Consider the following 13,211-nt stretch of genomic DNA (forward strand, 5'->3'; position numbering starts at 1 on the left):
CCCAACAGAGGGAAGCCACCAGGCAAGGAAAGAAATTAAAGGGAAAGGGGAAAAAATATAAGAAATAAAAGAGCCAACAACAGCAAAACATCACAAGAAGGATGAGTCAATATCTATCAATTATAGCTCTCAATGTTAATGGCCTCAATTCACCAATCAAAAGAAATAGACTGACAGAATGGATTAAGAAGCAAAACCCAACAATATGCTGTATACAAGAAACACACCTAACTCAAAAAGAAATACATAGACTGAAAGTAAAAAGATGGAAAACAGTTTTCCATGCAACAGGAAACCAGAAAAAAGCAGGGGTAGCAATCTTATTTGCAGACAAAGTAGATTTCAAACCAGAACTAATAAGAGAGACAAAGATGGTCACTACGTCCTTGTGAAGGGAACAATCCAAGAGGAAGAGATGACAATCCTAAATATATATACACCAAATATGAATGCCCCCAACTATACAAAATAAATATTAATTTACATGAAAAAATCAAATTAGCACTAATACAATTGTAATGGGGAACTTCAATACCCCACTATCACAAATAGACAGATCATCTAGACAAAAAATTAACAACAAAATTTTAGAATTGAACCAAGCTATTCAACAAATGGACTTAATAGATGTTTACAGAGTGTTTCACCCCACAAAATCAGAATACACATTATTTTCTGCTGCACACAAGTCATTCTCCAAAATAGACCATATGCTAGCTCATAGGACATGTCTAAGTAAATGTAAAAGAACTGAAGTTATCCCCTGTATATTATCAGACCATAATGCAATAAAATTGGAGGTCAATAACATAAGAAACCTCAAAACTCCCACAAACACATGGAAATTGAATAACACCCTCCTGAACAACAAATAGGTCACAGAGGAAATTAAAGAAGAAATTAGACAGTTTCTACAAGTAAATGATAATACCAGTACAACATACAGGAATCTATGAGATACAGTGCAAGCAGTTCTACACACAAAATTCATAGCAGTGAATGTCCATATTAGGAAAACAGAGAACTCAGATAAATAACCTAATGCAGAACATCAAGCTCCTAGAAAAAGAAGAGCAGAACAAACCCAAAGCTTGTACAAGAAAGGAAATTATAAAGATCAGAGGAGAAACCAAGGCAATGGAGACTAAGAGAACAATACAAAAATTCAATGAATCAAAGAGTTGGTTTTTCAAAAGAATAAATAAAATTGATAAACCTTTAGCCAACCTTATCAAAAAAGGAAAGAAAAGGCTCAAATCCATGCAATTAAGAATGAAAAAGGTGAAGTCACAACAGACCCAGCAGAAATCCAGAGGATCATCATTACCTACTTTGAGAACCTGTACTCTAATAAAATGGAAAACACAGAAGAAATGGACAGAATCCTAGATACATACAAATTGCCAAAGTTAAATGAAGAAGATATAGAAATTCTAAACACCCCAATTTTGATAAGTGAAATTGAAAACATAATTAAAAATTTACCAACAAAGAAAACCCCAGGTCCTGATGTCTTCATTGCTGAATTCTACAAGACATTTAAAGAAAAACTATCACCATTACTCTAAGCTCATCAAGAAAATTGAAAGGGAAGCAAGGCTTCCAAATTCATTCCTGGAAGCAAGTGTTACTTTGATTCCAAAACCAGGGAAAGACCCAACCCAAAAAGAGAAATACAGGCCAATCTCCCTAATGAACATAGATGCAAAAAACCTCAACAAGATACTGGCAAACAGAATACAGAGGGTCATCAAGAAGATCATACACCCTGACCAAGTCTGATTTATCCCAGGGATGCAAGGATGGTTTGACATTTGTAAATCAATAAATATAATACACTATATTAACAGAGTCAAGGACAAAACCATATGATCATCTCAATAGATGCAGAAAAGGCATTTGACAAAATCCAACACCCATTCATGATAAAAAAAAAAAAAAAAAACGCTACAGAAAATTGGAAGAGAAGGACTTTATCTCAACCTGACTAAGGTTATTTATGAAAAACCAATAGCCAACATCATACTAAATGGTCAAAAACTGAAAACTTTCACACTAAAAGCAGGAACAAGACAAGGATGCCCACTATCACCACTCTGTTCAATATAGTTCTGGAAACATTAGCCACAGCAATTAGAAAAGAGAAAGAAATAAAAGGAATAAAGATAGGAAAGGAAGAAGTTACACTGTCATTATTTGCTGATGATATGATACTTTACATAGAAGACCCAAAATACTCTGCCAAAAGACTTCTAGACTTAATTGACAGATTCAGTAGAGTAGCCAGATATAAGATCAACATTCAAAAAACAATAGCCTTCTTATACACAAATAGCAGACTCACTGAGAGAGAAATTAGGGAAACAATTCCTTTTACATCCCAAAAAATGAAATATCTAGGAATCAATCTAACAAAGGAAGCAAAAGATCTCTACACTGAAAACTATAGCACTCTGAAAAAGGAGATTGAGGAGGATATAAGAAAATGGAAAGATATCCTTTGTTCCTGGGTAGGAAGAACCAATATAGTGAAAATGGTCATACGTCCAAAACTACTATATAGATTTAGTGCTATGCTGATTGAAATTCCAACAATATACTTCACAGAACTAGAGAAAACAATCCAAAAATTCATTTGGGACCAGAAGAGACCCAGAATAGCAAAAGCAATTCTAGGCAACAGAGACATGGCAGAGGGTATCACAATCCCCAACTTGAAACTATACTACAAAGCTACTGTGATAAAAACAGCATGGTACTGGCAAAGAAACAGATCCAAGGATCAGAGGAAAAGATTAGAAGATGCAGAAACAACTCCAGACATGCTCAGCCACCTCATCTTTGACAAAGGAGCCAACCACCCTCACTGGAGGAAAGATAGCCTCTTTAATAAATGGTGTTGGAAAAACTGGATTTCAACCTGCAGAAGATTAAAACTAGACCCATACCTATCATCATGCACTAAACTAAGATAGAAGTGGATTAGAGATCTAAATATTAAGACAGAAACACTAAACTTGCTGGAAGATAAGTTAGGTAGAACTCTTGAAGATATTAGCCTAGGAAAAGACTTTATGAACAAAACCTCAGAAGCAAGGGAACTAGCACAAAGAATCAATAACGGGGACCTCATCTTAGTAAAAAGCTTCTGCACTGCAAGAGAACACCAATAGAGCTAAGAGACAACCTACAATGTGGGAAAAAATTTTTAGTGGCTGTACCTCAGACAAAGGTCTACTATCTAGAATATATAAAGAACTGAAAAAAATCAGACTCCCCAAATTCAAAGACCTAATTCAAAATGGGCATCTGAAATGAACAGACATTTCTCAGACAAAGAAGTAAAAGCAGCAAATAAATATATGAAAAAATGTTCAACATCACTGGTCATTCGAGAGATGCAGATCAAAACAACCCTGACATTCCACCTCACCGCAGAAAGTATGGCTGCTATCATGAAATCAACCAATAACAAATCCTGGCAGGGCTGTGGGGAAAGAGGAACCCTTCTCCATTGTTGGTGGGAGTGCAGACTAGTGCAACCACTGTGGAAATCAGTATGGAGATACTCAACGAACTAGGGCTAGAGGTCCCATTTGACCCAGCTATTCCCCTGCTGGGTATCTTCCCCCCCAAAATTAAAAGAATCATACCACAGAGATATATGTGCCCCCATGTTTATAGTGGCACAGTTTGTAACAGCTAAAGCTTGGAAACAGCCCAAGTGCCCATCAACTGGAAACTGGATAAACAAGATGTGGGTTTTTTTATAAAATGGAGTACTACTCAGCCATAAAGAATGATAAACTAGAGACATTTATAGCTAAATGGATGCATATTGAAGCAATACTCTTAAGTGAAATAAATAGGACACACATGTGTAATATCAAATAGTTTCTCTAGTGTGAGAAACTGAAAGTGTAAATAAGGAGTAAAATGATTAAAATGAATAATTGATAATGTGAAATAAGAAAAGATCCACAGGTGTGACGTGGGAGGGGAAGGGGAAAGGAAAGAAGGGAAAGGAAAAATTATGAGAAAAAAAATGGAAACAAAATCTATGTAAATAGGGAAGGGTGGAGGGGGTGAAGGGTGCACAGGTAATGGGGAAAAAAATAAGAACCAAGATATTTCATGTACAGGTAACAAGCACCCCATGATAAATGTAAACATATTGTATACCTAAAATGTACCAATAAAAGAATTTTAAAAAAATTCTCATCTGCATTGAAAGAGTGCATATGGGAGAGAAGCCCATTCTTATTTCCCATGGAAATATTACACTGTTCAAGAGTCCCAGTAGAACTAAACAAGAGGAAAGGTAGACAGGCTGATGCAAAAGAGGTTTTCTTTTTCCTTTTGGGGGGGGGGGGGCGGGTACCAGGGATCGAACTCCGGACCTTTGTGCTTGCAAAGCAAGCATGGCACCACACTGAGCTAAATCCCAGCCATTTGTTTTTTGTTTTGTTTGTTTTATGGTTAGTTGGTTTTGGTGCCTGAGATTGAACCTCCCCATTTAGCTTGTACATCTAAGCAAGCACTCACACCCTCAGCCCTTAATTTGTTTTAGCAACCTGTCTTTCAACTTCAGTTGCATCTGAAGCTCTGACTTATCAGACATGTGAAAGACTTGATCATACTATGAAATGCCTTGTTTTACCACATCTAGCTCAGGACAGTTTTCATGCAATAAGTGTGGGTACCCCTGTTCAGAGTAAGGGAGCTGAATTTTAAGCAATCCTCCTTTCAGGAAAGCAATAAAGGATTGCAGTTTAGTGTATAGCTTCTAGATTAAGATTCTTTGAGTACCAGTTTGAGCACTGCCCTGATCTGAGGAAGTCACTTAATTTTTCTGTGTGCTCATTCTCTCATCTGCGGTAATAATGTCTACTTAAGGTTGCTGTAAAGATACATTTTATGAGAAATACATGTTAAATGAACTCAATTATTAAATACAACTGCTTCACAATTGCTTCTTTTTAGCACACTTTTATCAAGTGCTAATGAATAATTCTTCTTACACATTATTATAATCTATAGGGACTTCTCATTTTCTAAGAGGAAAATTCTTTTGAATTTACACACAAATTTTTACCAGTGGGGATTTTTTTTTTTGGTACTGGGGATCGAACTCGGGATCTTGCACTTGCAAGGCAGGCAGCGGAACCACTGAGCTAAATTCCTGGCCCTAAATCTTTTGAATTTAGATTAACTGGAAAAGGAAGTTCAAGAACCGGTAAATGAATGAATGCCTACCATAAAAGATATGCTTACTTATTCTTACCTTCTCCAATCTTTAAAGTGATCCTAGCCCTAGAGCTAATCTGCTCTGGATGTCAGTCATACCTAGTCTTCATGTATGTAAGGATAGGAAGATGGACTTTGACAAATGGCCTTCTATACTGGGGCTTACAAAAATCTTTTTTTTTTCTTTTTCTTTTCTTCCTTTTTTTTTTTTCTTCAGGCCTGGGATTGGAACCCAAGGCCTTGCACATGCAAAGCATGCACCCTACTACAATTAAAAGGGTTAAAAGTGATGAGAGTCAGCGACATTCAGATGTTTGCTGAAATGGCCTTGGCTGCTGCCTTTCTGCAGAGAAAGTGACTCTTCCCTCGGAAAGCAATGCTACATACAGACAGCCAGCCTCGAGTGCGCTACGACAGTGTCCTTGGTTTTATCCAAATCTGAGCACTCTGCTCTAAGACATGCAGGCCTGTTGGCACCAAGCCACTTTTGTCTGAACACAGTGCTTAAGAAGGTAACAAACTGGGTACAATGTTGACATTTTCTCTCTTGCCTGCCAAAGGCTCCATCTCATGTCTCCAGCAAGATCCTTCCCCAGAGGATTCCCTTTCATGTTTGGTCCTGTCCCTTGCCTTGTTGTGTGGTACGTATTATTGGACTACCCTCATATCTGCTGTACTTTTATAATAAACTTATTTTCATCTATATAAAATCGCGATGTGGCTCTTCTCTGTTGGTCTGGATCCAAAGCTCAATTTTCTGTGACTACACTATGTAGCTTCTTGCTGTTACACACAGAAATATACTCCTAGCCCCAGCAAATTTCTTGTTCCTACTTCTAGTAACCCAGAAATGTAAAGGAGCTGGAAACGGAGTAGAGCACTCCTTACTTCAGCCCCAAAGTTTTCCTTATAAATTATAAAGGAAAGCCAAAGGTTTCCTTATAAATTTCTTACTAATATAGTGTCATAAAGATCGAGTTACAGTATATGATTTGATTGGCAGAATGTGCAAGTCTGAACATTTAGGAAAGTTGTACCCAGCCCTGGAAAGGAGACCTGGCCAGAACACTCCCCATTTACAAACACTTAGAGTACTCCTGTTTAGCAAAAATTTATCTTGGGCCTATCATAATATTCTACTTAACAATACAAAATAATTTTTTACTAAGGCCATTTTTTCTCCTAATATCTTAAAGTAGCACATTACTTCCTTATCAAAGAATTTTCTGCAAGAAGTAATGCCACTGAAGTGTTGCTAAAAATGTTGAGACCAGGCTCACCAGAAACAACAGGACTCGGTGTGTAATATTTGCCAATTTCTGTGGTATAAATAGTCCTATGATTGCTAATTTCAAGCAACCAAAGAATGACACTTCTGAAAGCAAAGTTGGGAAGATCTGTATACAGTTGGCTCTAGTAACCCAAAATGAACTGCCTACAACATACCATTGTTGGGCAAACCACCTCTTAAACCACAAGGAGGAATTGCCAAGCACAGCATCAGATGATCACACTATGCTTAGAGATGAGGAGGCAGTTTTGAGCAGGAATTGAGACTGGATCCTCCAGGTAAATGTTGAAACCATTTCTAGCTAATGTTCTGCCTTGTGTCATAATGTTTTGAAGTTTTTCATTATGTCGCCTGCTCTTCTCAGACAAGGCTAGTCTGTAAGGGCAATTAGACCAATTAGATAACAATAAGAAAAATAAAATGGCTCCAGGTTTTCTGAGGCCTTTGGTAGTCTTTTCTTGGCAGAGTCCCAAGAAACAGGCTGTCTGTAAAATCCTCTCTCCCAGACCCCAGTGCCAATATCTGCACTGCCCTCTAGTGGTGTCAATGGCTGCTACCATCTGGTCACCTTCCATTCTCTTCAAATGTTTTGTGGCTGAAGACATTCTTAGTTAAAGTGTGAAGAGAAGCCTCACTGAATCATAAATACAATTGCTTTTCTGACTGTACCTTTTTAGAGAAATTTGGTACAAATTTCTTCATGCTGAATGGGAAGATAGCTAAATGGTACAAGTTAGAGTCACAGCCAAAGCATCCCTTGCTGCAGGGAGAGCTGAGGTGTCAGAGTTCCCTTCCTTCTAAGATTCCCCCCTGACAGTCAGATCCGGTAATACTGGGTGATTCCAGTTTTGGAACCTTGACACTGAGGAAGGAGAAGCAGCCACCTCAAAGTTTCTATGACCATCTTTTCAGAGTTACCTGTTTCACTCTAATGCTAGTAAAACTTCCTAGTGCTTGACCCAAGGAGTAGTCTAGATGAGCTTTGTTCCTTTTCTCCTTCTCCACACTGCATTTTCACTACATATTTGATATGTTCTATTTCTCACACCTCAGCTCTTAGCAGAGAAGTGGATATTTTTTCTCTGAGGGGAGAAATGAAGAGACTGACAAATTATCACCCCAGAAAGGTCAGGGGAAGGTTCCACTTTGGGACAACTTTCAGGTCTTCTCCTGGCATCTCTACTTTAACCCCTAAGACAAGGTTTCCAGGTATCACTTCACATCACAGCTATTTTCCTTGGCATCAGTGATGAGGACTGACCATATCTTTGCTCACCTCCTACCAAGAAACCACCTCACAGAATAATGGAAGGAACAGAGAGAGGAAGTGGGTATAATGCAGTGTGAATTTCAAATATTAAAAAGATATTATTTATGAGAATGAACCCCCCACACACACACACAGTTAATTTATTAAACCATGTCTTCCTCTTAAGCTTCTTACACATGCCTGTTATGGTGCTTACTATCCGATGAGTGTGTAACACCAAGAGACAATTTGGCTTTGGAGTCCTATCTTATTCCTCTCTCTTGTCAGCATCATCCCAGAGGTTTGCACACAGGATCCCAATGCTAAAAATGAAGCAACTGAAGCTCAAGGAAGTTCAAAGAGTTAATAAGTTGCAGACACAGAATTTGAGCTTACATCTTTGATTCCAATTGCAGCGATCTTGCTGGTGTGGTGTCTGAACAAGGACTCTGGAGTTGGGGAAAGTAGAAGGATCCACAAGATCAGGAGCAAATGCTGAAGTCTAAGGGCAGAAACACTTCCTGTCTGACAGGTTTCATCTCACTTCAAGGATAACACACACTACTTTGCAAGCTTCTGTTCATCAAACTCCTAAAATAATTTTTTGTATTGAACAGTTTTAAAGGTGACATCTAAAAATTATATGCTTCAGTAGTTGCAAAAGTTTTATCTAATTTTCTATAAATTGTACCTCTCTCTCTCTCTTTTTTTTGTACTGGGGATTGAACTCAGGTCCTTGCGCTTGTGAGGCAGGCGACGGAACTACTGAGCTAAATCCCCAGCCCAGTTGTACCTATATTTTAACTATCTTGGCCAAAACCTTGAACATGAAAAACAACTTATAAATTTAGAGAAAATACATACCACAGAACCTAATTAGTCAAACCAGCTCCATTACCAGATCAGGCTGCCAAATCAGCACAATATTAGACATCTGACTTCATTTTTTGCTTTCTATAAATGGATTCATATATATACCCTACCCCTGTAATAACTTTCCTGCTCCTTAATTGTAATTCTGAGACAGTCAGAAAGACAAGGCACAGAGTACAGACAAAAGGAGGTTGGGTCTGCTTCTGGTTTCTTGTCTCTTGCAGGCTCCTTCTCTAAAGCAATGTGTTCTGAAAACGTCCTTTTGTACAATGCCAGGAGAATTGTGTACACATGGGGTCAATGCACCATAGTGAGACTGCAGAGGAGTGTGGCCTCCAAGGACTTGTGGCATAGGGGCATTTGGAAAGGAGTTCAAATGGAAGTTGAGGATCTGGACCTTGATTCCCTGAGATGCCAACTGCTTCCTGTGCTCCTAAAGTCTCCAGCACCTCCATCCTCGCCACGGTGTACAAGGCCTTCAGATTCTGCCCTCACCTTCCAGTTGTCCACTTGCCAGACTCGGTGTCCTCCAAATGGTCTCACTGGCCGCTACTGAAAAGCCCCAGGTTTTTTGTTTGTTTGTTTATTTGTTCATCAACCCTCTGCCTTCAGAGCCTGGGTTCCAAATTCCTTTCTCTCATCACATTTTCATCACCTTGGCAAACCTTCTTGACTTCAGGGAAAGTGATTTAAAGAGACATTAAGCTAGTTTATGTGAAAATGTTCATGGGCTGGGGATTTAGCTCAGTGACACCGCACCTGCCTTGCAAGCACAAGCTCCTGAGTTTGATCCCCAGTACTAAAAAAAAAAAATGTTCATCGCTGACCACCAAGGAATCTCCCATTGGCTGGAAATTCCAGTTAATATAAGAGAATCTGTGGGCACTGAGAAGAAAATATTTTGGGTGATTCCAAGATATTTTAATAAGTTTTGATCATTGTGCTGGGAAGTAGTAACGTTTAAGTAGGGTCTAACCCTGACAACCAATATCCTATCATTTAAATCTGCCAGGGGTGCTACCTAGGAAAAGTCACAATGGCCTGTAGTTAGTTGGTGGCTGATATTGCAGTGTCATAGGGAGATAGAATGAGATCCAGACAAAGTTTATTTAAGTTCCCATATCCTTGGGCATTCCTTTAAATCCAAACCTTTGAGGGTACTTTGAGTTTGAGTCTCAGATATTTTTTAAGTGACAAAATAAAAGCCAGGTATGGTGGCACACACTTCTAATCCCAGCACAGTGAGAGGCTGAGGGAGGAGGATATTCAAAGTGATGGGAAGACCCAAGTGAGTCCATCTAAGAGGTTCCTTAAAGAAACTGAGATTCTGAAGGTTATTTCAGTTGTGTGTGTGTGTGTGTGTGTGTGTGTGTGTGTAATCGAAGTTGTCAGGTTGTAAGAAAGAGAAAAGGCCACATACAAAGTGATGTGTCTCTCACTCAGGCATATGGTAAATTTGGAGAAGTTTACTCTTTAAATCTAAAGATTTGAATCTTGCCTTCCAAAATGTGGTAGAAAAATGGATTTCTGCCACTTGGCTTCAGCAGTTCAATAAATAACTCTTTAAACCAAATCCATATTTTTGATTCCAGATATGAAGATTTACAGAAAGAACAGCAAAAAAAAAAAAAATGTCTTTTGAATTCCACTGTAACAATGACATTCAAATGACCTGACCATATAGCTCCAGAATTGAGATAGAATTTTTGAAGCTCTGCCACTGCAATGAGAACTGTAAATGAGGGTGAAAGATCTGCTGCCCCCCTTCCCTGAACCCCTATACTTATTTTCACCATAAACAGCAGGCTAATGAACATCTGTTCTTTTTCATTCTCCAGGGGATCTTGTTTGCTAACATGAACAACCATCGCTTTGTTCTCTCTGGAGGAAACAAAACACTATCAATCAAAGCAAAGCTACGTACCCAGACCTGCTGCAGCAGCTGCTCATTCAAAACTGCGTATCATTCCCCGGCAAGCCAGAGCTCTAGACGTTTATGTATCCTCTGCCTCACTGCTCTGAGCAGCACTGCAGGTTAACTCTCAGAGGCCAAGGCTCACCAGCTTAACCACTTGCCTGCTGACTCATACGTCGTCGGGAAGAACACACCCCTGCTGAGCCTGCTGAGAAATGAAACTTGCACCGTCCTTGGAAGATCACACCTGGAGTCTATCATTTTTAAATCCTGCACAAATACAACCTGGAAGGCAGTTACTCATTTTCTCAGAGTGACTGACTTGTCCTCTTTGATTTGGAAAATATTCAGTTCTTTCCCCACCATATCAACTACACACCACTGAAAGGAGACTTTACAGTACAAATCAGTGCAGAGATGTAAGTGAAGATCATCTTGGATAAGTGAGTTAAGCTCTGGGAAAGAAGATGCCCTCTCTTCTAGGGAGAGTCTGGAGCTTTTTAGAGAGATTGCATGACATCGAGAAAATTAACTGCATGTAACCACCTTGGTAGTTTGCAGAAGCAAATACAATGGTGTTTAAATTTTCCTTGGTGTACTTCTGAGGCAAAAACAAAATCAACTTCCTGCAGTATTGGCCCTATTCTAATCTACATGGAAGTTACTCAGACTCCCAGGGGGAAAGTTCATTTTTTCTAATCCTTTTGGGCCTGATTAGCAGGTATCAAAGGCAGGCAAAAGAAAATAGAAAACAAAAACTTTGAGTATTTGATCAGGTCTTTATTGTCCCCTTCATCCCACCTATGTCACCATGCAGAAGGCCCTGAAGCCTAGAATTTCTGAAGAAAAATGACACTGCCTTCCCAATTATTGGTGAATCACTTTGAATATCAAATTAAGGGGCAAAATCTTAAAACTAGGGCAAGTCCCTGTTTTTCTTCAGGCCAAAAGAAAGTCCGCTGTGGACCTCACAAGAAAGTAGAAGTGGGTTTGTGATAGCTAAAACTTGGAAACAGCCCAAATGCCCATCAACTGGAGACTGGATAAAGAAAATGTGGGTTTTTTATAAAATGGAGTACTACTCAGCCATCAAAAATGAGAAATTAGAGACATTTATAGCTAAGTGGATGCACATTGAGGTGATACTCTTAAGTGAAATAAATAGGACACACATGTATAAATACCGAATAGTTTCTCTGGTGTGAGAAACTGAAAGTGTAAATAAGGACTAAATGTATAATAGATAATGTGAAATAGGAAGAAAAGGGGCAAAGGGGAAGGAAGTGGGAGGGCTAGGGGAAAGGATGGAAGGGAATGGGATTAATATGAGAAAATGGGAAAATAGGAACAAAAATCTTTGTAAATAGGGAGGACTGGAGGGGTTGAAGGGAGGGCTGGGCAAGGGTGAAAAATAAGAACCAAGAGAGACTATGTAAAGGTGCAAATTTCCAATGATGAATGTCATTATATTGTATACCTAAAATGTACCAATGATTAGAATGAATAATCGATAATGCAAAATAGGAAGAAAAGGTCCAAAGGGGTAGGGGTAGTGGGAGGGGCAGGGGAAAGGAAAGAAGGGAAAGAAAAATTGATGAGAAATGGAAAAAATGGAAATAAAGTCTTTGTAAATAGGGAAGGGTGGAGGGGGCAAAGGGAGGGCTAGGAATGGGGAAAAAATAAGAACCAAGATGCATTATGTAAAGGTACAATTCCCAGTGAGAAATATAATTGTGTTGTATACCTACAATGTACCAATAAAAGAATTTAATAAAGAGAAAAATAAAAAAAGAAAGTAGAAGTGGAAGACAGGTGCAAAGCAGGCAAGTGTGGCACAAGTGTTTGGTGGAAAATGAACTGTTAGCTAGGTGTGGCGCACGCCTATAATCCCAGCACTCTGAGAGGCTGAGGCAGGAGAATTGAAAGCTTGAACCCAGCCTGGCAAATTAGCAATTTAGTGAAACTCAAAATAAACCATTAAAAAAATTAAAAATAAGGCTGAGGGTGTTCCTCAGTGTGAAGGCCCGGAGTTTAATCCTTAGTACTGCCAAAAAATAAAAAATAATATGAACTGTTGAGGGCAAGAATGAAATAGACATGCAGCCCTTTGGGAACTGAGGCTGGGGACTAACTGCACAGGTTCTCTTTGCTCTCTGCTGACTGGAGCTGCAGGGCTGCCAGCTGAGATTATTAGCTGCTAATTGGGCTCCTAGGCTCTGGGGTCTTTTTTGCCTAAAGTGCATATACCTTGGGATCCTCAAAGCACTAAAAAAGAGAATGCAAACCCATCTGTACATAGAACAACAAGTAGACCACATATGTGATTGTATTGGTGCTAACAATAGCAGCTACTATGTTGAATGCCAGCAAATGTACTGGATGCTTTACATATGTTATATAACAAGAATTCCAGATCTTCAGTAAAGTCTGTGTTCCCTTCCCCTCCCTGGCCTCCCTGAAGTAAGGGTAGCCATGTGGCTGAACTCTGGACATGGAGGGTGAGCAAAAGGGATATGCACCAATTCCATTCTTGGCCTAGAAAACCATCTCTATGCATGATCCTCCCTGCTCCAGGCACAGACTTACAGGGACAGGTCCACAATGACCTTGGAGGCAATTGAGGGAAGAATGGAAAT

At 39.2% G+C, this 13,211-nt stretch overlaps 1 protein-coding gene across 3 annotated transcripts in view; it reads right to left on the reverse strand.

The window, feature by feature from the left end:
* Nucleotides 1–10,713, reverse strand: part of Asah2 (N-acylsphingosine amidohydrolase 2) — a 144,641-nt gene extending 133,928 nt beyond the window's left edge. For 2 of the 3 annotated variants that reach the window (XM_021239112.2, XM_021239110.2), the window contains exon 1: nucleotides 10,585–10,683. The gene's annotated coding sequence lies outside the window, so the exon portion shown is untranslated. Of the gene's footprint in view, nucleotides 1–10,584 lie in introns of all 3 variants that reach the window. The other variant, XM_021239109.2, reaches the window with a different exon arrangement.
* Nucleotides 10,714–13,211: the final 2,498 nt, after the last annotated feature.

The sequence above is a fragment of the Heterocephalus glaber genome, unplaced genomic scaffold (genome assembly GCF_053883595.1).
Source record: "Heterocephalus glaber isolate CG9 unplaced genomic scaffold, H.glaber_assembly_v1.0 deba00001497, whole genome shotgun sequence".
Taxonomy (NCBI): domain Eukaryota; kingdom Metazoa; phylum Chordata; class Mammalia; order Rodentia; family Bathyergidae; genus Heterocephalus; species Heterocephalus glaber.